General features: G+C 36.3%; 1 protein-coding gene and 1 long non-coding RNA gene across 12 annotated transcripts in view; one reads left to right on the top strand and one right to left on the bottom strand.

Annotated features, from left to right (window-relative positions):
* Window positions 1-24099, top strand: part of PRLR (prolactin receptor) — a 183464-nt gene that overhangs the window by 40407 nt on the left and 118958 nt on the right. The gene's annotated exons all lie outside the window — the stretch shown is intronic.
* Window positions 648-5173, bottom strand: LOC140681694 (uncharacterized). Its single transcript, XR_012052761.1, has 2 exons — window positions 4054-5173; window positions 648-2673 (listed from the first exon to the last, which is right to left on the bottom strand). It is a non-coding gene; the product is annotated as an uncharacterized lncRNA (long non-coding RNA).

Raw genomic sequence — 24099 nt, 5'->3', positions numbered from 1 at the left:
TACAATGACCTATAGAAAATAGCATTCAGTAATATTTTTTCAGGTGGGATATACGTTAAACTTGGACATCCTATGTTTTTCTGGATACTGTGGTAACTGCTTTTGTGTTGTCAGGGAAACAGCCTTGTGCTCAGTAGGCAAAACCAATGAGGATTAAGCAAAGCTATAATATAGCTAAGTCCCTGTGACCTTAGCAGGATCAAGATCTGTCAGTTCTTCACTTTGCAAGTGTCCCTCAGGAGTGAGGGAGATATGCACAAGTAAAAGCATACCTGCAGTATGCCTGGTATAAGTATCAGACTTGGAGTATTCTAAGAAGTGAATGCATTTCTCAGTTAGATGGATTAAAAGGCTCCGTTTGTGTAAGTAAAATTTTTATCAACTAAATGATAGAGTTTTCATGTGAGCTATTAATGTGGAAGAGATAATTAAATTATGATGAACTCTGGAGTTTCTTTTATCTTTGTTGAAAATTCACACAAAAATATACCAGTAGAAAAGTACATTAAAGTCACAGTGATAAGAAACAAAAGTTTATAGCACTCTGGGGTGTGGAGTAGTTGCCAACAGTTTTCAGCACAGTGTTCTTCTTTAGTAGTAAATATTGATGTATGTGTTACTAAAGTAAAACCTCCAATACACACAAATAATTTCATTCCAGTTTTTGTATTAAAAGAAGTTAAACTTCTTCTTTTTAATCATTAAATTATTCTTGCTTTTTCTAACACAAAATAGAATATTACACATTAATTGAATTTTCATAAAAAATAAGAATGAAGGAGCAACTACATTTGACATGGTTTGGCAGAATCTTTAGAGTTTATTGTTCTTTTCTTTCTTGCATTGTTGTATAACATCAAATGTGATTTAATGTCTTTCTTAATTAGCCCTAAGTTTTAATTATTAATCTGCATTATCAACCATTATATTTTTAAGTATCTTTTGTGTTACATGTCCATTATAAAAAAAACAAACTTAAAATCAGTATTAGTTCATCTGCAGACAATGCCAGATGAACCTTTTTCATTACTTGTCCCAATGTCTTGTGCTGAGAATGGAGCAGCTGACGCAAAGTATGAAATGAGATGTCTGATTATGATAATTACTTGATTTCTAATATTACCTTGTGATATGTTTTCTTTCTTAGTGTTTTGTTTTTACCTTTAGGTTAATCTAAAACCTCTGGCCAAAGCCAGCGGATTTTGTTAATTTTGGTTATTCTTTCCTGCCATCCCAGTCCTTTTTATCAGTGCTCCTGCATTTCAATATTTTTATATCTGATTATTTAAAATAATTGGGCTGACAATAGTTGTCTCAAAAATATTGTCTTTACCATTTCATTAAAGTTACAGGAAAATTCTTTGTATAAGATACCTCTTATCAAAGCGAGTTCAGGCTTTTTGCAGCATGTTTAAAGCCATTATAGAAAACTTGAAAGTGACCTGATTTCATTGCTTCATTTCTGAGAGTAGCCACTTTCCTAATAAGATATTTTCTATCAGAACATCAGGGGAATAGATGAAGCAAGAGGATAATGAAGACTTGGCTGCTGCTGTGAGTTCAATATGATGTCAGCCTTCTTAACTATGTAGAATGCGCAATAGAAACGCTAGCGATGAGAGCATATTCAATACTTTAAATATTTAATGTTCACATATTTAAGAACAGAACAACATGAAAGTTTTTTGAATACATGCAGAAGTTGACTTAAAAGACTGCAGCATAAATTCTGGGAGAAAAATGAACAGAACATTAATTTGCAAAGTTAAAGGATTATGAAACATACCTTTCTCATTCCTATTTCTTCTTGTATTATTAATTTTTTACTTTTAGTTTTCATGTCAGGTACAAAGATGAGTACTTTTTTTAATATATTATCTACATCTCAAACTTTTTCCCCTTCTTGCATTTTCTTAATTTTCACAAGTAAATCTGTCCTTATTTTCTCTTGGTCCACCCTCTATCAGAGCTCACTAATATGAATGACCTAGACTAATATAAGTAATCAGTAATGACTAATTCAGAAAACAGTAAGTAGAATCCAACTCTTTTTTCTCTTTTCTTTAAACCAACTAACTAGTTTAATAATGTTCCAGTAAATTACTGCAAGTTATCTAGTACCCTGCTGCTTTATTGGATAATCTGCAGTCCTGAACAATTGTGATAGCAGCAGCAGCCTCCCCAGTTGTTTTGTTTGTAGACAAAGAGCCAGATCAACCTTTCCTGGCTCATGGAGTGTGTTAGGTTAATCCAGGACATGTCATCCTCCCTGTGCATGTGCCATGCAACAGATCCATGAGTGCATAACAATTCTAAGATATTTCTGAAGCTGTTGATTTACAGCAGGCCATCTGTGCATGGCCCACAGCCACATGTCCAGGTGTTCCAACTTGTTTGGTAGATATCTGTTCTTCCTTGTGAAGTGCTAGCAAATGCAGTTTTCTCATTCCATTTTAAATTGCTGGTGTAACTTTGGTCCATCTATTCTAAATACAATGTGCCATGGGCATTAGTTTCTTTGATCAAATCCAGACATGAATTCAGAAGTAGTCATTGGAAAAATTTTCATGTGAAGTCAGTTTAATTCTGTAGTATCAATATGGGGGAGACGAGAATTAGACTTGCAATACTTCAATCATGTCTGATTTTTCTTCCTCTTTCAGCTTGACAGTGCTGTAAAATACAAGAACAGTATACAAAATCAAAATGTTGATATTTGTAATATATTGACAACAAACCCAGGAAAAAAAATGAGGGTATGGAAGACCTCAGGTGTTTAATTTTCTGTTGATGATGTCAAAGGAGAACTGTAGTTTTAACAGTAATAGTAGATTTTACCGTAACAGTAGTTTTAACAGAAATTAATAAAAGCATAGTGTCCAAGCTCTAATTTAGCTGGTGGTCTTCTCAAATTGAATTCTTGTGAATTATATCCCCATAGATTATGGAACATTAATTGCATTACTATTACAAGTTTATGTGTCTATTTGAATGGTCTGTATTGATTATTTCTGCACTACATTGTAATATTTTTAATTTGGAGTACTGTACATTAGATAAATATTTAAATCTCTATATTGGATGCTTTTTCTATTATTTTTTTTATAATTTACTTCTAGACTTCCGATCTACATGCTTAAGAGTTAAATTTCTCATGAGGGTAACTTAATAGCCATAAATCACTTTCAGAATAGGTTTGGATGAGTCCACTCACCCTTGGAATACACTTATTCAGATTATGAAATACAGATGCTATGATGCGTGTATTAATTAACTGATGTGTGGTTTCCTAAAAAAAGGACATATAGCAATATGCTGTTGCCCATCAGTTTTAAGTCAAAGACTGTCAGCCACAGCAGCTACCTATGAACAACTAAATGTACATTTAGTAGATATCTTTGTGCCACTGCAGTAATAAGTAGGAAGGGATTGGTAATCCTAAGAGAAATCAAAGACACTAACAACTAATCAAGAGTATCTCATTCTTCTGCAAATTCCTTCAGCTATTTTTTCTATGGAAGATGATGCAAAATGTTTATATCAATATATTTCTACTTCCTCTACATACTTGACTGCATTTTTTGTTGTTTGCTCCATTAGTATTTATTTTGCTATTGTTTTGTATACAAAAACAATAAAACAAATAGAAAAATAGCCATAGGCTTTAATATGTATGGATATTATTTAAAATCAGCTCACTGTGGGTGTGTTTTTTGTGTAAGTATGTGTGGTTTACATATTTATTTTCAATTTACAGCCCAGTTTTAACTTAGATATAGAATCAACCCAAAACATCAATAGTAAGACTGTTATCACTATATTTGAGTTCATATCCTCCTTCAAGTCAAACTCCTTGACAGCATGTCTTGGTTTAAAAGATAGGTCTCTGCTAAGGAAGGCAGAACCTCTCTTGAAATGGAAAATGTAGGCCCCCTCCCTCTGAATTATTAAGGGGCTCTCAGGCAAAGATGTGGGAGTAGTAATAACAGTTCTTTATTAGAAAAAATAAAATTGCAGTAATACAAAACAACACTGACAGAGTCAGAATATTACCTGACACCATGTGGGTCAGGGTGTTGGTAGCAGTCCCATTAAATGGTGGCTGCGGCCCTCCTGCAGTGACAGGTGTGGTTCTGTTGAAGCAGTGAGCCTGTAGAGGGATGTAGTTTTCCTCTGGAGGTCCCGGGGTGGTGTAGGTGGGCCTGGTCTTCTTCTGGGAAGCCAGTGAAAAAGAAAGCTGCTCCTCTGGGAATCCAGTGGGAAAAGGCTGCCTGTGGTGTTTGAAATGTCAGGTTATAGCAATGTCAGGTAGGAATCCTTGGCTCCTCCCCCTGGATGGAGCATCTCACAGTGGGATGATGTGACTGACACTCAAAGGCCCATTAACAGAAGATATCTTCCCAAAGAGAGGATGGATTGTGGAAGAGATAAAGAAAACTGCCCCACCTGGTTTTAACAGGTGTCCCAATTAACAGAAGATGACTGCCCCACCTCTAACAGATGGCAGGAGAATGCACACCCCTGGCCACATCTTGCATTTCCAACCTAAGAACACAGCAGCAGTAGTTAATCACGTTGCCTTGAAGCTTCCTGTTATCCAAAAGCAGCATGCAAGCTAGACAGTGCTTATGGGTGCTCCCTTATGGCTCACTTCATCTTTCAGGCGACAACAAATGGTGCTCTCAAGCAGGGAGCAATAGCAAAATGCCTCCTCCCACGCCTGTCCACATCCTAGCTCAGCAAGCTAGAAGCTGCTGCAGATGTACAGAACTGCAGAGTTGTAGCTCTGCACTGAAAGAAAGTGACGTGTGGCACTCACAGCTGTCTATAAATAGGGAAGGTGCTCCATTTCAGAATCAAAGTAGTTTGGTTTAATTACCTGTTAAAGCTGGTAATACTTGCCAACAATGCACGACATGCTACCTTATAATTTAATTTTCAGACAGTTTAAAAAGGAGATGTCTGGGGAAGTCTCAGTGCCTGTTGGGCTTCTTGATCTCTTGCTAAGTGTTGTGCAGTTTTGCAGATTATTGATTGAAACTATATAAAACATGCAATAGTTTTCCACTGTTACTTTTATTTGATGCACTGGTATCAGTTTAATGTTTCAGAAGTGATCAAATCAAGTCCAGAAAATTATTAATAGAAAAAAAATGAAAAAAAGTCAACTGATTTTCTAACATTCTTTGCTCTTTGCAAATTAGGTAAAGCTGAGTAAATACTGGTGATGCTTCCTCTGAGAGATACTACGTTCTTCAGAAGTAATACTATTCAGCCTTCTTCAGCCTGAGAAAAACACACAGAGGATAATTTGAATTACCAGTTCTGTTTTTAAAGGGTATTAACAGGTCCACATCCAAGAGGGTGATTATTTTAGTGTTTGATGCTTAGGATTTGTATTGAGATGCATGGTTGCTAACATAAAACTGTTCTACTTCCTTGGGACAAGATATTTAAGTCCTTTAAGGCACAAAAACACAGAAATGGCTGGACTGAATCAAAGCTGTTCATTTTTCATATATTCAGCCTGTGATTTGAGTTCATAATCCATTCTACAGAGAAAAAGTCAAGAATATTGCATTTACAGAACAATCATCTTAATGAAGAAAAATTTATGTTGAGATCTTGCTTCTTGTGAGGCAGAGACTCTGCTCAGTTGAGGGCAATGTAGAAAATGAAGTAATGGTGAATGTTACTCTTGAGTAAAGGTAAACAAGAAGGAAAAAAATACAGAGAGGCTTATAGATTAATAGTGGAACAGGTAGCTGACAGTGTCTTCTGAATAGTCAGTATTTGATGGATATTGCATGAGAAAATACAAAAAAGAATTTGGGTAAAATTCAGGATAAATTAGGGAGTGGATATAATTGCATCTGTTGAGAACATAGGGAGAACCTTGGATATACTGTAAGGGGAAGCAAGAGACTTTTGGGATATCGAGTGATGTTAATTGCATGTCCTGATACACAGCTTAGTTCAGTCGTAAGAGTACTGATATGAGGTATCTGAAAAGCTCATATGTTCAGCCTGATAGTAAACAAGATAAGCACTGCAATGCTGACTTCTAGCATTTCTTTTTTCACTTTGGTATTTACAGTTTCTGACTCATAGCAGCCCAGTATATTTTCACTGCATCATTTGTTGTTTTATAAACCCACATTGTTATCTCCTTTCTAAGTTACAGTCTAGGACTTTTTTTTCTCTTTTGTATGGTGTTTTTTTCTACACCTTTCCTTGTATTTTTAATGTTGTATTAAAATTCCTGTGTGAATTCCTTCTGTTATTTTTGTATTCTTCTTGTTTTGTTTGTTTTTTGGTTTTGGTTTTTGGTTTTTTGTTGTTGTTGTTTTTTACTTGATAAAGTGTTTTTTAAACTGAAATCAGTAATACTAATATAGATATGTCTTTGATTTCTGGAGCCCATACAAATACTGATATAGCTGACCTCCATTTTAATTCTTACAGCATTTGTATTAAAGAGGGGGATTTTTTATTATTAGGTTTCTTTCTTAGTACATGCACTTGAATTAATTTTCATTATAGGTACTGTAGTTGGGTTTTTTTCTTTCAGTATCCACTGAATCTGTAGTTACCGAGAAAATTGTATTTGCTAATGTAATTTTCAAAGTGGAAATTAAATCTTTGAGTATTCTTTTGATTATAGAGCTGAGCTCAGATACAAAGCACAGTCAACTTGCACGTCTTATACACCGGTGCTTGTGAGATTGGACTAGAGGTTCTTGCTGTTAAGTCAGTGTTACTTGTTTCTCCCAGGGGTTAGAGGTTAGAAACACTCTATTTAACAAAGTGATGTGGTGTTTAGACAGCCAGAATCACAGTTAGAAAAGCAAATATATCTCATCCAGTCATCCCTTTAGTCAGGTGTCTGATATGATCATAAATGTTCAGGATTGTGGAATTCAAGCCTACTGAATTCCTTAGCATATGATTTTAGGTGTATTTTGCAGATCCTATACTGTCTAGCAGGGTACGTTCATTACACACGAGGTGAATGTCTCCCTGGGACTTTGTCCAAGAATTTTCAAATTCTGTAACTTTTGAATCTTTTAGAAATATAATATGCAATCTTCAGCAGAACAAGGCAGAAAAAAAAACTAATTACATGCATATTTTGCACTGTACTAGACACAAGGGATACTTACCCTACTTCTGCAAGTCAAACACATGCTTTTCCCTCTAAAACTCCTTTCAAATATCAGACTTCAGTTTTGGCTAAGGCAGAAACTTAGACTGGTTATAACAAGTATTAGGTCTGCTGCAATGACAGATATTAGATACATAAATTCCTGTTTTACTGACTATGTGAGCCACTCATAAACCTTTAATATAATCTGGCATATGTACATGACTCTGGTGCATGATAGTTTCTTGACAAGGTTCTGTTTAAATTTCCTATCTATTCACTGGCATTTTGACAATCCCAGAAACAGGTCTGGCAGGATTTTTTAAAATATATATTCTAATCTGTTTTATAATGCTGCAACTTTTTTTCCATAGTAATGTTCAACTCAGCTTTCCCATGCAGCTGTGTTAATGTTTTTGATTACTTAATTTCAGGTAAAAATTCCCTGGAAATTTATTTTCCTTGGCATGTCTGCAGTCTGTCTACCTTGATGAAAGGAATTGGGTAGGATGCTAGTAGCCTGAAAATATTTTCCAAAAATGTAAGCAACTGTGTTTCAAGTTCTGCAATTTTTTGATTGCATACCTCAGTTGGAAAGGACCTACAATGATCATCTGGTCCACCTTATTATCACAGAATCATAGAACAGCTTGCTTTGGAAGGGATCTTAAATATCACCTAGTTCCTACCTTGCTGTCATGGGCAGGGATACTTTTCACTAGACCAGATTTCTCAAAGTCTCTTCCAACCTGGCCTTGAAGAGCTTCAGGGACTGGACATCCACAACTTCTCTGGGCAACCTGTTCCAATGCCTGACAAACTTTCCAGTAAAGAATTCCTGCCTGGTGTGTAATATAAATGTACACACATTCAGTTTAATGACACTCCCCCTTTTCCTGTCACTATATGCCCATGTAAAAAGTTCCTCTCTATCTTCCCACCTTTTATGTATTGGAAGCCTGCTCTAAGGTCTTCCCAGAGCCTTCTCTTCTCCAGGCTGAATATCCTCAACTCTCTTAGCTTGGCTTCAGCAGGTCTGTGTCCTTATGTTGGAGAGCTCAATGCACCATTGCAGGTGGAGTCTCACAAGACCACAGCAGAGGAAGAGAACTGCTTACTGCTTTCCTTGCTCTTCTGGCCACATCATTCTTTGACAGACACTGCTGACTTTCTGGGCTTGCAATCACATGTCACTTCATCCCCTTACAACCCCACATCCTCCTCCATAGGTCTGCTCTCAATTAATTTTCCTCCCAGCTTGTGTTTGTGCTGGGAATCACCATGACCCAGGTGCAGGACCTTGCACTTGGCCTTGTTGAACTTCACAAGTTTCACACGGACCCACCTCTCAAGCCTATCTTGTACATGTCCAGTCCCTCTGGATGGCTCCCTTCCCTCCAGAGGGGACCACAACACACAGCTCAGTGTCATCAGTGAACTTGTTGAGGGTGCCCTCGATACCCTGCCCCTCTCACCAACAAAGATGTTGAACAGTGCTGGTCCCAACACTGTCTCCTGAGGGACACTACTTGTCCCTGGTCTCCATTTGGGCATCAAGCCATTGATTATAATTCACTGCGTTCAGCCATCCAGCCCATCAAGATATTCAAGACTGATTCCTGTTCTTAGGACTCTCCAGTGGTTCTCTTGCCATGAAATCTCTTCCTTTGGATTTCAGCATTTTCCTAAGCATTAACCATCTACTGATCACACTGATTTGCTGTCCCTTTATAATTTCAGTCTTTATTGATAATTTCAAGTTTGCATAGGGTCTAATGTAACTAATTTTTACTGAGTATTATTTAAATATGCAGTGAATTTTACTTTTTCTGAAGCAATAGAACTGGTAAGACTTCGGGTTTATGGTCTTGTTTTTTGAACAACTCTATGGGTCTTGAGAGGATATGATTAAAACCTCTATTATTAATGGAAGAATGAATATACCAGGATCACTGAGTGCAAAATTTGTACCTAAGTTCTGCTCCTTCCGTATATTGACTTTCACTCCTTTTTTTCTAACTGGGAGTATTATTAGAAGATAGTCTAAATTTATAAGTCTGAATTTTCATCTGTTTAAAATCATGATAAGTCCTTTTGAAATAATGCAGCCAATTGCCTTGTTGGGTTTAAAAAAAGAATAAAAAAACTTACAAAAAGTATGTCTATTTTTGGAAGATGTTTAAATTAATAATAGTTTTCTGTGGTATGAAAAACCTCTAGTAGAATAATTACTTTTTGCAAATATATTATTAGTTATTTATTTTTGTGGCTTCTTGATAGCATCTTTAAAGAATAATTCTGTATTCTTTGTCCACATATATTTATGACATTTTTTCGATTCTTTTCCATAGTTAAAAGATACTTGCATTTTCTTTTATTCATCTTCCTTATCTCTCTTAAATTCCTTGCATTCCATTCTGTAGATTACTTCACATGTATAAATTACTAATTACTTGTTAAACTATCCCTCTCAGGAATGTAGGGATGGGTGATACTATTCAAATTTTGTTATTGATGCTAAAACAAAATGCAATGCTGTTGAATTGATTCTAATAGTTAAGCAAGAGGCACAGTGTTAGAGTCATAGATTCACAGACTCATTTTCATTGATGACACCATTTAAGTTCATAGAGTCCATTAAGTTGTTGAACCAGTAGCAAAAGCAGTAGTTGTGAGGGAATGAGAGAACTAAATCACAGGATACTATTATTCAGTGTTTCTTGGTTTTGTATAATTTGTTACTTTTCTAAGATACTGCTGAAATAATTTAATGAATTGTCTGTTTAGTTGGCATTTAATATTCACTTGTCTTGCTCTGGCTGTTCTGTTCTGCAGCTTTTCCCACAGTGAACTGAACTAATTTGCAATGTTGTCAGACTGCAAATGAGTGGGAAAAAGAGCTAGTACTTATCTTACATTTAGGGCTAAAGGAGGGGAACCTAGGCGTGTTACACCTGCTTTAGAAAATGCTGCAATTGAGATGGGTTGCAACACTAATAATTTAGTGACTTAGGAAGTGTGTCCCTTCAAAACTGTTGAGTCCTTTTCCTTTAATTGTGGCAATTTGCAATAGTTAATTTTGTTATTCTGTTACAGATCTTCTACTGTTGTGTGCATGTGAAACAGATTTTCCAATATATCTTCTGTAAGGAAAGCTCCTTCTGTTTAGTTTTTTGGTTGGTTTTTTTTTTTTTTTTTTTTTTTTTTTTTTTTTTCTGACAGCCTCTCATGGTGCCACTGAAAAGTTTTCAAGACACTAATAAGCCAATACTCTTTAACAAGGTCACTCATTTGATTAATTTTTTTTTTCAAATTAAACGCTAGATTGGTGAATATATAATTTTTTTGTGTTGGACATGAAGTAAAAGACATGATGGACACAATTGCAAATTAGTTCCTTAATAATATAAATTTGGATTAAGTTCTGTATTTCGCTCAGTACTCAAGAGCTTTTTCTCCACTTGGGGGTTTCCTGACTGAAGTCACTGAAATAATCCATTTTAATATCATAAACTTTTACCTCATAACACACCTCTATGTAATTTACCTGGTTTACATCATTGTTTGCTTCTTGCTCTTAGGTTTCTTGGTCTCCCACAGTATGTCACAGGCACAGTCACCATCTTAGGTCCCCTGTCAGTATTATAGTCTTAAAAATCCTGTGCTTTCCTACTTAGGTGAGAAATCCCAATCCATACTAATCCTATTTTCTTTATTAATCCAGTGAACTTGTTTATCTGATTTGATTCAGGCATTTTAGTGTTTAACACTACTCCTCTGTTGCAGCAAACTGTTTTTCCTATGTTTTGCATACTGACCAATAAGCTTTTAATCTATTATTTTCTTTCACCATGTTTTTATATGTTTACAAAATTATTAACATAAATCATACCCAGCCATTTTGCTTCCCCCATTGCATTTCTTGTATTGTGCTTTGTATGTGTTTTCATATGCTTGGTAGTATTTTTTGAGTTACCATGCCATACTATTCTTAGTCAACCAATGAACTGAATCCTCCTATATCTGCAAAACAATACAAGTAATTAATTTCTTTAGCTCTTATTTATTTGTCCTTCATTTCCATGAGTACAATATAAGCTTAATGATATTACTGTCTTAAAACTGAGTATGTCTAAAAGATATGTACAGCATACTTGATCACTATGAGATTAAAAAAAGTGAAATACAAAAGATAAAGTGAAGCAATTAAATCTGAATTCCAGAGTCTGAGTAGAAAGCCACATAGGTATAAATATGACATGTTTATGGTTTTTGACATGTTTTGTGGGAACATGTTTTGTGGGAAATATGACATGTTTTGTGGGAAGAGGTTGTAATTTTCATCATACATAGTACTTGGGACAAATTATTTTTGTAGTATTTTTCATTTCTTAGTTTGCACTAAGAAATGAAGTTATACAATAGATCATACATGATTCTCCATTTTTTTCTTGGTATCTTGAGTCACTGTTCAAGAAACGGTTTCAAGAGACTGAGGATTTCCAGTATTAAACAATAGAAGGTCTGTACAAAACGTTGGAGAAAATGGCAGGATTTTTTTGTTTTGTTTTTTAAATATTTAATAATTTCCTACTATAAATAGTCTCTAATTTTCTAGGTATTGTAGAAGCCATTTTCATTGAGACTGAGATTACTTGCATCAAATGCTACAATATTTTTCATTCTCAGTCTTTTTTTTCATGCTTGACAATACTTCAGATTTGAACTAATGATGAGCCAACCACACAGTTACTGTTTCATTGTTTCAGACTTAGAATATCTTGGAAAGACAACTTGTATTTTAGCCCAGTTCTGGATGCATGAAACTCTCCTTTTCCATCACCTTCAAGCAGGAAGTTTCCTTTTATGTTGTACTCTTTGGCTATAGCCTTCTGGAAATAATTTTTATTTGCTTTTTATATTCAGTTCAAAGGCAAGGGCATTCAGAGAAGGAGTTTTGGTATGTTTAGTAACAGGAATAAACATCAAAACAAGACATTAGATCATGACAGAAATAGAAAAAAAATCAAATTAGAAGAATTTTCAGTATAAATAGATGTATAATTACAAGCCCTTGAATTTATGTAATTATACATACTCAAAAAAACCTCTATGCCATTGCCATAATGAAAAAGCCATCATTTCTCTTCAAAAGCACTTCAGAAAGCAAAATTCAGACAGTCTGCCAGCATATTCAATTTGTCCATCTCTCACAAAAATTGTACCCTATCTTCAGTAAAGAAATTGGTCTTCTGTTGAAAGCAAAGTAATGACAGGAATTTCTCAGAAAAAAAGAGCATTGCTGTCATCACTCCTTGGATTTAAAATTGTAAATATTCCTCTTTTCCCTTGCTCCCTCATCTGTTTAATTTTATGAGTATGTAGATCCCTGACCTTGGCCTGATTGACAAGGGAAGTTAAAACTGCAAGCACTTACTATTCCTTTCCTCGTATCAGTGAAAGGATGTTAGGAATATTAAATGGATGAACAAAGCTTAACTAATATTTAAATTCTGAAAGGTATTGTGTATGGCATTTTGTAGTAAAGAGTTTACTTATTTTTTTTTATGTTAGTAAAAATCTGAAATGCTATGATTAGAAGAATTTTATTTTTCTTTTTACATATGATAAACATGTGTCAGTATATTATGTGCTTGCCACTAGAATCTATTTTACTTGGTTACAATTAGCAAATATTAATAAACATGAAACCACAGACTGGTTATGCTCTCCACGTTCCTTGACCTGCTTCTTTCAGACACAATTTTACTCTGTCTTGTCTTTGTCCAGCCTCCAGATAATAACAGGGCTGCTGTTTCATCAGCAGTTGTATGCTTTCCATATGCCAAGTTATGAATAATATTAGAGAAGTAAAATTTAACAGAATGTAGAAGTTGACAAAAATTATTAATAAAAATTCTCAGCAAAACTAGATTGCTCTCCAGTAGGGAATGAAGTGTTCTGTAGATACACTCACAGTTTTTATTTTCTTAGAGACCTTAGTATTCATATTAAGATCGCAGATCCCACGGTAAAATATGTTGTAAGATGTGGACTAAAGGAAAGTTAAATTATCAGGCCATATTGCTTAGCAGTGATTTTTTTAAATTCTAATTTGAACTTCTCTTTCTATCTTCTGTGTTCTTTGAAGACCCTCACACATAAACCATAAAAAGTGGTTTTGATATTAAAGCTTGTATTTCCTCCCTAGTACAATACATAATTTCCACCCATCCTCAGTCTTTCATTACTATTTTATATGAAGAAAGTCTCATTTGGACTATAGTTCCAAGACTTAAGTTCAGCAAGATTAACAAGTTTCTCACATTATTTTTATGCTGGTCATGGGGGAAAATTGAAAAGAGATGAAGAGATGAAAAGAAGGCTAGAATCCCACTGGACATGAGTGAAGTCTTCATAGTCCATTGGACCTGATGATATGCATCCCAGAGTCCTGAAGATATTGACTGATGAAGTTCCCAAGCTGCTCTCCATGATATTTGAAAAGTTATGGCAGTCAGTTGATGTTCCAGGAGACTGGAAAAAGGGAAACATTCCCATTTTTAAAAAAGGAAGAAAGAGCAATCCTGGACACTGCTGACCTGTCAACCTCACCTCTATGCCTGGGAAGATCATGGAACAGATTTTCTTAGCAGTTGTGCTGAGGCACTTGGAGGAGAGGGAAATTATTTGGGACATCCAGCACAGAGTCACCAAGGGTAAGTCCTGCCTGACCAAACTATTGACTTTCCATGATGGAGTGACCACATCAGTGGATGAGGGATGGATTACAGATTTCATTTGTCTGGATTTCTATAAAGCCTTTGACATAATCCCCCACACATCCTTCTCTTGAAATGGGAGACACATGGGATTGAAGGGTGGATTGTTTAGTAGGTAAGGAATGGGTTTGACAATCACATCCAGTGGTCAACTGATGGACATCAGTGACAAGTGGTATCCCTCAGGGGTCCATACTGGGACAAGTGTAATTTAATATCTTCATTAATGACATAGGCAAAGGGATCGAGTGAACTCTCAGCAAATTTGCAGATGATGCCAAGCTGAGGTGGTTTGGCACACCTGAAGAGAGGATGCCAGCTTATCCAGAGATACCTGGACAAGCTCGAGGAATGGGCCTATGGGAATATCATGAGGTTTAACAAGACCAAGTTCTGCGGCTGCATCTAGGTTGGGTCAACCCCTGGAATCAACCCAGTTTGGGAATCAACAGACCCAGAGCAGCCCTGCCCAGAAGGGTGAGAGGGTGAGAGGCTGCACATGGCCCAGCCATGGCACTCACAGCCCAGAGAGCCAAACGTGTCCTGGGCTGCATCCAGAGCCCCGTGGGCAGCAGGGGAGGGAGGGGATTCTGCCCCTCTGCTCTGCTCTGCTGAGACCCACCTGGAGCACTGCATCCAGCCCTGGGCTCCCAGCACGGGAGGGACAGGGACCTGCTGGAGTCAGCCCAGAGGAGGCTACCAAGATTATTAGAAGACTGGAGCACCTCTACTGAGGGAATTTAGTTTGTTCAGCCTGGAGAGCAAAAGGCTTCAGGGCTACCTAGTTGTGGCCTTCCAGTACCTGAAGGGAGCCTACAAGAAAGATGAGAGCAGCTATTTACTAGAGCATGTGTCTTGGTTTAAGACAGTCTAAAGAGAACAGTCTAAAATAGGTTGTCCCCCTTTATAGGTTTAACCAATCCCTTTCCACAAATAAGGAGAAACCAAGGACTAGCAGGTGTAAATGGAAAAATGACAGTTTGCTAACAAATGAAACCCCAACAGGCAAAAAACAGTAAGTAATCACTAGATACGAAATTTCCAAAACATAGTCCCTTAGAACGAAGAGAATGGTGGAATTCCAAAATGCTGGAAATGCCTTTTTGGGATGGTGCCCATTGCAGGCGACTCTGTGAGGGGAGACAAAGAGAAAAGATGGCGGCAAACCCTCTCCCCTGGATGCCGGCCTTTGCAGGCAACAACGCAATCTGGGAGACAACAGACGGCAGCAAACCCTGATGAGAAATTGTAAGCTACAGAGCAGTTCTAATGGCAGATGAAGACTTCTGGCTCATGTGGGGTCAGCTCTGTCACCTGCTGCATCCTCCTGCCATGTGCACCAGTGTTGGTGCTTCTGTCTGCCAAGCAGCTGGTGTGTCCAGGGGAAAGAGCTGGCCTGTTGGCACTGACCTGGCCCCAGGGACTGGCTCAAGCTCCATGCTGCTCATAGAGTTTGCAAAGGTCACTGCAGAAGATTTTTTGCTTGTGAAATACACTTTTCTGAGTGGCTGCTGTTGCAAGTCCAGAACCCAACCACCTGAAGCAACCCTCTCCAAAGCAGAGCCTTCAAAAGCAGGCTCCTTTGGAGTATTTTCAGAGCAAATACTTTCACGAAAGAGAGCGCTCCCTGCTTCCAGTCTCCAAATTAAAAAGGGATATAAGCAACAACCCTCTTCTCTCCCCACAACCCCCTCCTCAGGTTTCTAGTTCTGGCTGCAGCACTGGATCCATAAAGAGACAGTAAGTGTTTTTTGGGGCACAGATAGCTATGGAGTACAATAATGTTTTGGGTTACCTAAGACCACATGGAGTTGGATAAGACAGGATGAGAGGCAATGGCTTCAAACTGATGGAGAATAGGTTTAGATTACATATTGGGAATATATTCATTACTTTGAGCCTGGTACCTGAACGAGTTGCCCAGAGAAGTTGTGGATGCACCAACACTATAAGTGTTCCAGTCCAGGCTGAATTGCACTTTAAACAACCTGGTCTAATGCCCAGTTAGAGGAAAGTGTCCATGCCCAGGGCAGGAGGCCTGAAATTAAGTGATCTTTAAGGTGTCTTCCAACATAAGCCATTCTACAATTCTATGGCTCTATTCCCACGTTGTTCTCTCACTGGATAACAGCAACAAGAACAGAGAACCTCTCTCTGCACTCCTCTTCCAGAGAAATCTGTACAGAGCCATTAGTTTCTCACAACTAAGGAAAATTTGGCATCATTCAAGTTTGAATCTCTATGTTCTTTTCAATGGAGCTAGTCCTGATTTTCAGTTTGAACATGTTTATAGGTTTTTCTGTGTACATTAGCACAGAAAAACATTTTGAAACAATGTTCTTAAAATTATCATATTTTAATATGTTTTTTAGAATTTCTGACTCTTCATTGCTTAATGTTTAAATTTAGCATTTCAAAATTTAGTACCACATCAGAATGACTTGCAACTATAGCAAATTTCAGAGCCTTCTGAAAATTAAATCTAAGATGCTAAGATAAGAGAGCTCGTGTGCATGATGCAGAGCAGCTGAGAACTCATCCTCCAAGAAGAGCAAAGAGCCCAAGACACTGAAAAGATGACTACTTATTTTTATAGACTTCTGAAGAAGTATTTTCTGACGTTATGTTCTTAATGAATTAATTAAAACCAGTGTGAAGGCTTCCTGATTCTGTGCTCTGTGCTTGTGTTTATAGAAGGACAAAGAAAAGTGGTGTGCATGGAAATAAAGCCAATGTACTCTTTCGAGACCTTTAGAACGTTTCTATTTAAAAATCACTTCATCTTAAGTTGAGAGTGTTTGCATATTGTCAAGCATGGCAAATATTTATAGATTTGAAGAAAAAGGGTACATATCACAACTTGTATGCATTTGAGATGTCCTTGTAAAAGAGTTTAGTGTGATTCTTCTTTTGTAAAGAAAAGATGGAGCATTGTACAAAAGCAGGAAAATGACAGAAGGGCATCTGTAGTAGGTATGGCCTCAGAACATTTTGTGCTTCTGTGTAGCTATTCTGATGAAGAAAAAAAGGAAGAAGACATTACTTTATACATGGGGACATTCATCCAAAGCAGAGTATAGAGGAAATGGCCAGGTATGAGGGTATTGAATCACGTTGATGAAGTTGTTGACTAATTTGATATATATTTTATGTGGCTAATGAAGTGTGAGATTCTTGCTGTGATTATTTAGCTATTTTACTGCCACTACATAACAAGAATAGCAAAAAAAAAAAAAAAAAAAGGCCCCTTCATGTATCTAGACAAGAAAATGCAAGCAATATGCAAAATACTAATTCTAATAGATTTTTTAATATCTCATGTGATATATATTTTAACCAGTTTTGACTTTATGTACAAAAAACATTTTTCTACTCCACTCCACCTTTACCTGCATGTATCTGTAGTTCACTTTAAATGAGTGTAATTTGTATGTTTGATACTACTGATGATCTGAAACTCACTCTTCAGCAGTAATATCACCTAATAGTATTCCCAGCTTCTGTGCTTTATTCACGTACCATCCTGGAACTAGAATTGAAAACCCTTAAATGCATATGAGGCACTGAGAAAAAACTCTTTTCTTTAAAGATGTGCTTTTATTGCACCACATTATTTGTTAATGCAGGTAAAGGATATAAAGATGTATAATTTTCTGATGACGGTAATTAAAAGGTACATGTTCATCCTCAAATAATGAACATCTACTTGGATATCAATAAAGTGTCAAATTATTTAGAATTTATGGTGATTCTTAAATGAATTTTACAACATCTACTTTTTGATATAAAAATCATGATTTCTAAGTACAGGGGCTGAGATAATTTTAGATCAAGGTTTAACTGTAGACAAAAGGTAGAGAATTCCTTTGCTTTCACAACATTTTAGTTATCCACTTTAAAAAAAGAAAGAAAAAAGAAAAAAAGAAGGAAAGAAAAGTAATTATCTGAAGTCTGGAGCCTGATAATCTCTTCTACTTTCTTTGTGGAAGGTTGTTTTCCTTCTTGTTTAATTACATTTGCTTCGTATCTCTGTAGTGCATTACTTCAGAGTTATTAGGTAGAGTATTAGAGCCAAATGTTGTCTTTTGTTTCAACCTATGTATTTGAACACAAGATGTTGAATATTCAATATTGCTTAGGAAGGAGACAAAATAAAATAATAGCTAAGATTCAAACAGCCATTATACACATTGCAAAGCCACCATCAAGACCCACATAAAAGCTAGTAAAACCAAAAAATTATTGAACAAGAAAAGAGAAGCAAAGACAATTTTCATCTATATTCTTTTAATATTAATAATATTAACTCAAAAAAAAAAAAAGATTTCTGGGAACGTGTACTCTTAAAAATACTGTACTTGCACCATCCAAAAGCTTCTCTTCAAATTATATAGTAGATTCAACCGGGAAAGATTGGGCTATTTATATTATTATGATTCTACATGTGTTTTTTAATAAGAAGTGCTCTAATGTAGGAAGTTCTTACTGAATAAATACCGTAAATAGGTCTAATTTGATTGCTGAAACTATTTTAACTTCTAGTCTACTGAGTACAACATGTGAAATAAAAACATTAATGTTGCTTCCTGATTTGTTCATGATGAAGTTTTGCACCATAATGTTTGAACTTTTCTATAACACACTGTGGAAGTATCTGTTCTACCAGTTTTTCCAAATGGGCAACAATGACAGATGCACTGAAATATAAAGTAGACTAACATAGTTTCTTGATTAACTATCAGTGGTATGTTCAACCTATCAAATATAGAGCAGGTCATAGTCTAGAATATCTTGTTTCAAGTCTTTGCAGACTGAGGATCATATACTCTGCTAGAACCCTATGAAAAATCAGAATTATCCTGAAGAAAGAACAGCTACAAAATTCTAGGATTTTCTGGCTGGTGGAAGTAGTTGTAGCTAGAAAAGGGGAAGAGGGGAAGGAAGTGAAAGGTGAAAGATGGAAATAATTTTGCCCTTATTCTTGGTGTAGCTGATGCTTGAAATATTTTCAGTGAGAGCATTTCTCTTGTACTAACATGACATAAAAGTAATTCCCTAGTAGTTGCTCTATTGAACCTTTATGTTGCTTTGTGAAGAGAAAGGAAACATAAAATTTTGTCTTCAGAATGTATACAAGGAGATAGAAAAGTTTGAGAAGTCTATGACAGGAAATGTCTCTGCAGTACTTGGCCATGTACAGGCAACATTTGGTTACTAAATTGTTAAGAAAAGACAGGGAGATGAAGGGACGATGAGACAGACCCAGAGCAGCCCTGCCCAGAAAGGCTTGGGGGTGCTGTGGGTGAGAGGCTGCACATGGCCCGGCCATGGCACTCACAGCCCAGAGAGCCAAACGTGTCCTGGGCTGCATCCAGAGCACCGTGGGCAGCAGGGGAGGGAGGGGATTCTGCCCCTCTGCTCTGCTCTGCTGAGACCCACCTGGAGCACTGCACCCAGCCCTGGGCTCCCAGCACGGGAGGGAGAGGGACCTGCTGGAGTCAGCCCAGAGCAGGCCACCAAGATGATCAGAGGGAGGGAGCACCTCTGCTGTGAGGACAGACTGAGGGAAATGGGATTGTTCAGCCTGGAGAGCAAAAGGTTTCAGGGCTACCTAGTTGTGGCTTTCCAGTACCTGAGGAGACCGTACAAGAAAGATGGAGAGCAGCTATTTATTGGAGCATAGAGTGATAGGACAAGGGGGTATGGTTTCACACTGACAGAAAGTGGGTTTAAACTAGCTATTTGGAAAAGTTATTAACTGTGAGAGTGGTAAGGTACTGGATTGTGTTGCGCAGAGAAGTTTGGATGCCCCATCTCTGGGAATGTTTAAAGCCAGGTTAGATGGAACTCTGACCAACCTGGTTGAGGGACTGGTATCCCGGCCATGGCAGTGGGGTGTTTGCAATTGTCTGTCATGAGACTTAGTTACTAACCCCTTTTTTTTCTATTTTTTTTCCCTGATTTTTTTTATTTTTACTCTCAATGCCTTCCCACTTATTCCTGTGATTGCAGTTCTTCAAAGAGTGGCTACTTATAACAGCCTGCCTAGGTTCTTTGTTCATAGTCAGTAAGAAATAGGCACTTGTCAGCAAAATTTGTCTTTACTTAAAACAGGCAAGATGAGTAAATCTTTAAGAGCCTATTTCTCTTCATTGACCATATGGAGACCCCCATTGAGCTCAGCTACAAGTTCAGCTATAGGCACCTGCTTAAGTGAGGTGAAATTTGTCATTTTGAAAGTGTCATCTGATGCGGAATACACAATCGCCTCAAAGTTCAGCTCAGTTGGACCCATTAAGGAAAGAACATTACTTCCTTGTCCCAAAATGGCCACATTACAGTGACTTTTCTAGCGTGCATTTTACTTGGCAGAGTTGAATGCTTTGCTATTACCTAGTTCCCAATAGTACTTTCAGGATTGCTTCTTCAAATAACAGATTTCTCTAAATCTCCAGATTTCTTTTCCTACACTCATTAAACAAAAATCATTTGCCTTCATTAATAATCCTGAAGATATTAATAGATCCTCACCTTTGATACAGGCTGTGAGTTAATGAATAAAGAGTGTGGGTTTTTTTTTTAATGCACTAATAAGACATTGCATAAAACGGATATAGACACATTAGCAACTTTCACAACAACAGTAAATACTTTTCAGAGCAGGAATGGGAAATCCCCTAACTTGTTTCTATTTCTCTCACTAAAATGTCAGAAATCTACCTTGGGAAAACAAGAAGCTGTTTAACTCATTAAATGTTTAATCTTGAGTTTGTATAGATCCTGGGGACTGAGATATGTTATAGAAATTCCATTACTGAGGGTGGGAAGTATGGAACAAAATCAAAAGATGAACAGGGAAAAGTGAGAATGCAAGCACTGCCTACTGATAAAGTCATTTCCAGTTAATACAGCTGCTTTTCACTAAATTGAATCACTGAAGTTCCACTTGCCATAATCTGCAGTCCCTTACTCTGATATCAGGATGTCTACCTTTGTTTCAGCCTGTGAAATTCTTATTTCAGGTGTGATTCATGAGGTCCTATAACTATTCTAAAAGACTACATACTCGTTCTCTGTTGTTAGGTAACTTAAGTGATCTTCTAATTAGATCTGAAAGGATACTGACAAGGTATAATTGACATTAGAATATTTATCTTGAGCTTTATCAGTGGCATGAATTTAATTCAGTCATTTTCAGTTATGGAAACATAATGATACATTGACTATCATTAAGAATTATCTCATTAATTGGCTTTTGTTCACCTCTTGATAAATTTTGATGCAAATTAGCTAAAGACTTTTATGCGAAATTAATGATTAGACATAGAATTACACACAAAATCTTGCTGTTCCTTGTAGGTCTAAAAAGAGCTAAATAAAATACGGATGTTTCCTATGAAGTAAAATATAGTATAATATGGTATTATTCTATATATTATTCTACAATATTATGGTATTATTATACACATTCTTGTGCCTAAGGTAAAATCTCGGTTTCTTAGGTTGCAGTTACTATTTAATCTCTTCATGAAGTATTTCTTAGAGTTCTAATTGAAATACTACAAATCGTGAAGAATAGGAAACAGAAAAGTGTCTTTTATTATGTTTAGTCATCTTATAAATAATCTTAAATAAGCTTATGCTGACCAGATTATTTTAATTTATTAGTAACTATTTCTTTCCAAATTATTTGGTCCCTTCAGAAGACACAGAGGTAGAAAATCTTCCCTCAGTGATGCCAACTTTTTATATATTTATTATGTATGGATATGTAGATTTCAAACTCCAACCTGATGACAGAAATTTAAAAAAACCGCAAGAGATAACTAAAGCTCAATGGAAATATTTTTTCTGTGATTCTGATGATTTATAGTATGTTTTATTTCTGATCAGATATGATTGTAAAACTGTTTCAGTTGGCTTTTTTCAGTATGTTTATGTTTGCGTGTTAAACTCTGTAAATATCAACAAAGAAAACAGTATTTCTGATCAAAACTTTGGTAAGATAAAGATACTTCTGTCCCACACACTGGTCAGTGGAAAATTCCTTATTCAATGGAATCCTTAAATGTGCAGGTGTTCCTTTATAGACTAGTCTGGCTGTTATTTCTTTGATATGATTTCAGTAGGTATTCAGTAGTAGTAATTCCGAGATGTTTGTTTCCATTGCAAATAAATGCTTTTTATTCTGCATATAGGGGAAAGTATAGGAATCATATTTGTTACCAGGTCTTTTGATTTAGCAGGATTTTTCAGTGTATCTGATTTTCTTAAAGTTGTACATTTTTAATTTCTAGTTCCAGTTTCACCACCATGCTAGCAAGATAGATAGTACTGTAAAGTTATATAACAGTGCCTACGTGTAAGAAATAGTTGTACAGAATAATCTTCTTATAGATTTTAAAGAGTATATATCTGTCTTTTTCTGGTACTGTCTTGGGGTCCTATTGATGGTCACCGATGTTGCACAAAAGCCGTTTGTTTTCACAGTAACAAAGTTTTTGACTAATAGAGGCTTTGATTGGTAAAGGAAAAAAAATATCAGTCATGTTGTTGTAGTCTTTTGCACTATCATTTCTGTATTCCACAGGGGTCTTGCTCTGTGACTCAAACAGCAAATTTAGTTGCAGTGATACTAGAAAGTTAGACCTGTTTCCAATTGATTTACCTTTTTATCTATCTAGAAACTGCATTAATTATTCTTAACTCATGGAAAATATAATTGTTCTAGCTAGCCGTAAGAGAAATAGGCTTAATAGGTTAATCAGAAACAAACAAACAAAACCCCAAGACAAACAAAAGAAAAATAAAATAAAAACAACAAAAAAAAACCCAAAAAAAAAGCACAAAAGAAAAAAAAAAGGAGGGGTAAATAGCAGGAGAGAGAAGGAAGTGAGCTTGGAAATTCATCCATTCACAGTCTGAAACATAGATGGTATACATATAAGCAAAGTTTTGCTCAGAGAAGTAAACTAAACATGGGGAAAGTGAAGTCACTAAGAAGGGACTTGAAGGTTAAGAAAAACGCTAAGGTTCAACATCTGATTTTCATGAAGTGATCTCATGATTGATTGGGATTAAAATCCAAGCTGCTGTGTATATTGATGATTACATGTAAATGTTCTTGAGATATTGTCAATGCTATGGTTTAATAATGTCCAGTACTAGTAAGTGTCTTCTTTAAGTACAAAGATTGTAACTCAATTTCTTTTTCAGAAGATCTTTCTATCTAATTTTAAGAATGAAGTGTGAATTAAAATTGTTTTATACTTATCTAAGTAAGGATTCATGTAAATTAGTGTTTCTGGAAATTCTTTCCAAGGCAAATGGATTATTTTTGAAGGAGGTAGTTTAACCATCCAGAATTAACTTACATACCCCTTTAATTAAGGGGGTTGTGATTAATGAGAGGTGGAATGCCTCAGTCTTTCAAAGCTAAAACCTTGCTTTGGTTCACTCAGCTTTGAATGCACATATGGATGTTGACTCTGTTGTGCAGGCTATCACTCTGGGGTGTGGATAATTGAGTGGCTAGTGGCCAGAAGACCATCTGCTCACCAGTGGTATGTAATCCCTGTAAACAAGTTCTTGCCTCTCCCTAGATGTCCTATGAGTCTAGAGAACTTGGAAATCATGTAACCTAGAAGCACACTTCGCTTTTCTTTTTTCCTGTGTGTTCTCAGGTTTGCTGTTCTGATCATTTTCTGTAATTTTCCTGGATCTTTGTCACTTAATACAGCAGTTGCTCTACTTCTTTGAGGTATTATGCTATTTTGTTTATCTCCAATCTTACTTAAGAAGTCATAAGTCTCAGTGGAAGCTGTTCATTGTCTTCTTAAATTCTGGGTTTTCTTTGGTTACTTTTACTAGCTGCTAGCTTCTTCACCTACAAGAAACTAGGTGGCAAAATCAGCTTTTGCTTGGGAGTAAATTATCTATGGTTGTCTCTCAGTGACAGCTGTTCACTAAGGTGGAACCTGTTGCCTAACTTCCTCCAGTATTCATATTCAAATACCACGTTTTTCTTGGTTTTGTTACTCTTTCTTTTGACAGTACTGTGCATTTCATGTGCATAGATAGTCTTATGTTGGCTATGTTAAGATACAGTCAAACACTGAAATAAAAGTATAAAAGTAGACTACAAATGAAGAAATTACAATGAATAGTCAAATC

Source organism: Taeniopygia guttata, chromosome Z (assembly GCF_048771995.1).
Source record: "Taeniopygia guttata chromosome Z, bTaeGut7.mat, whole genome shotgun sequence".
Classification (NCBI taxonomy): domain Eukaryota; kingdom Metazoa; phylum Chordata; class Aves; order Passeriformes; family Estrildidae; genus Taeniopygia; species Taeniopygia guttata.
Note: the sequence above shows the minus strand (reverse complement) of the source record. Positions and strands in the feature narration are given on the sequence as shown.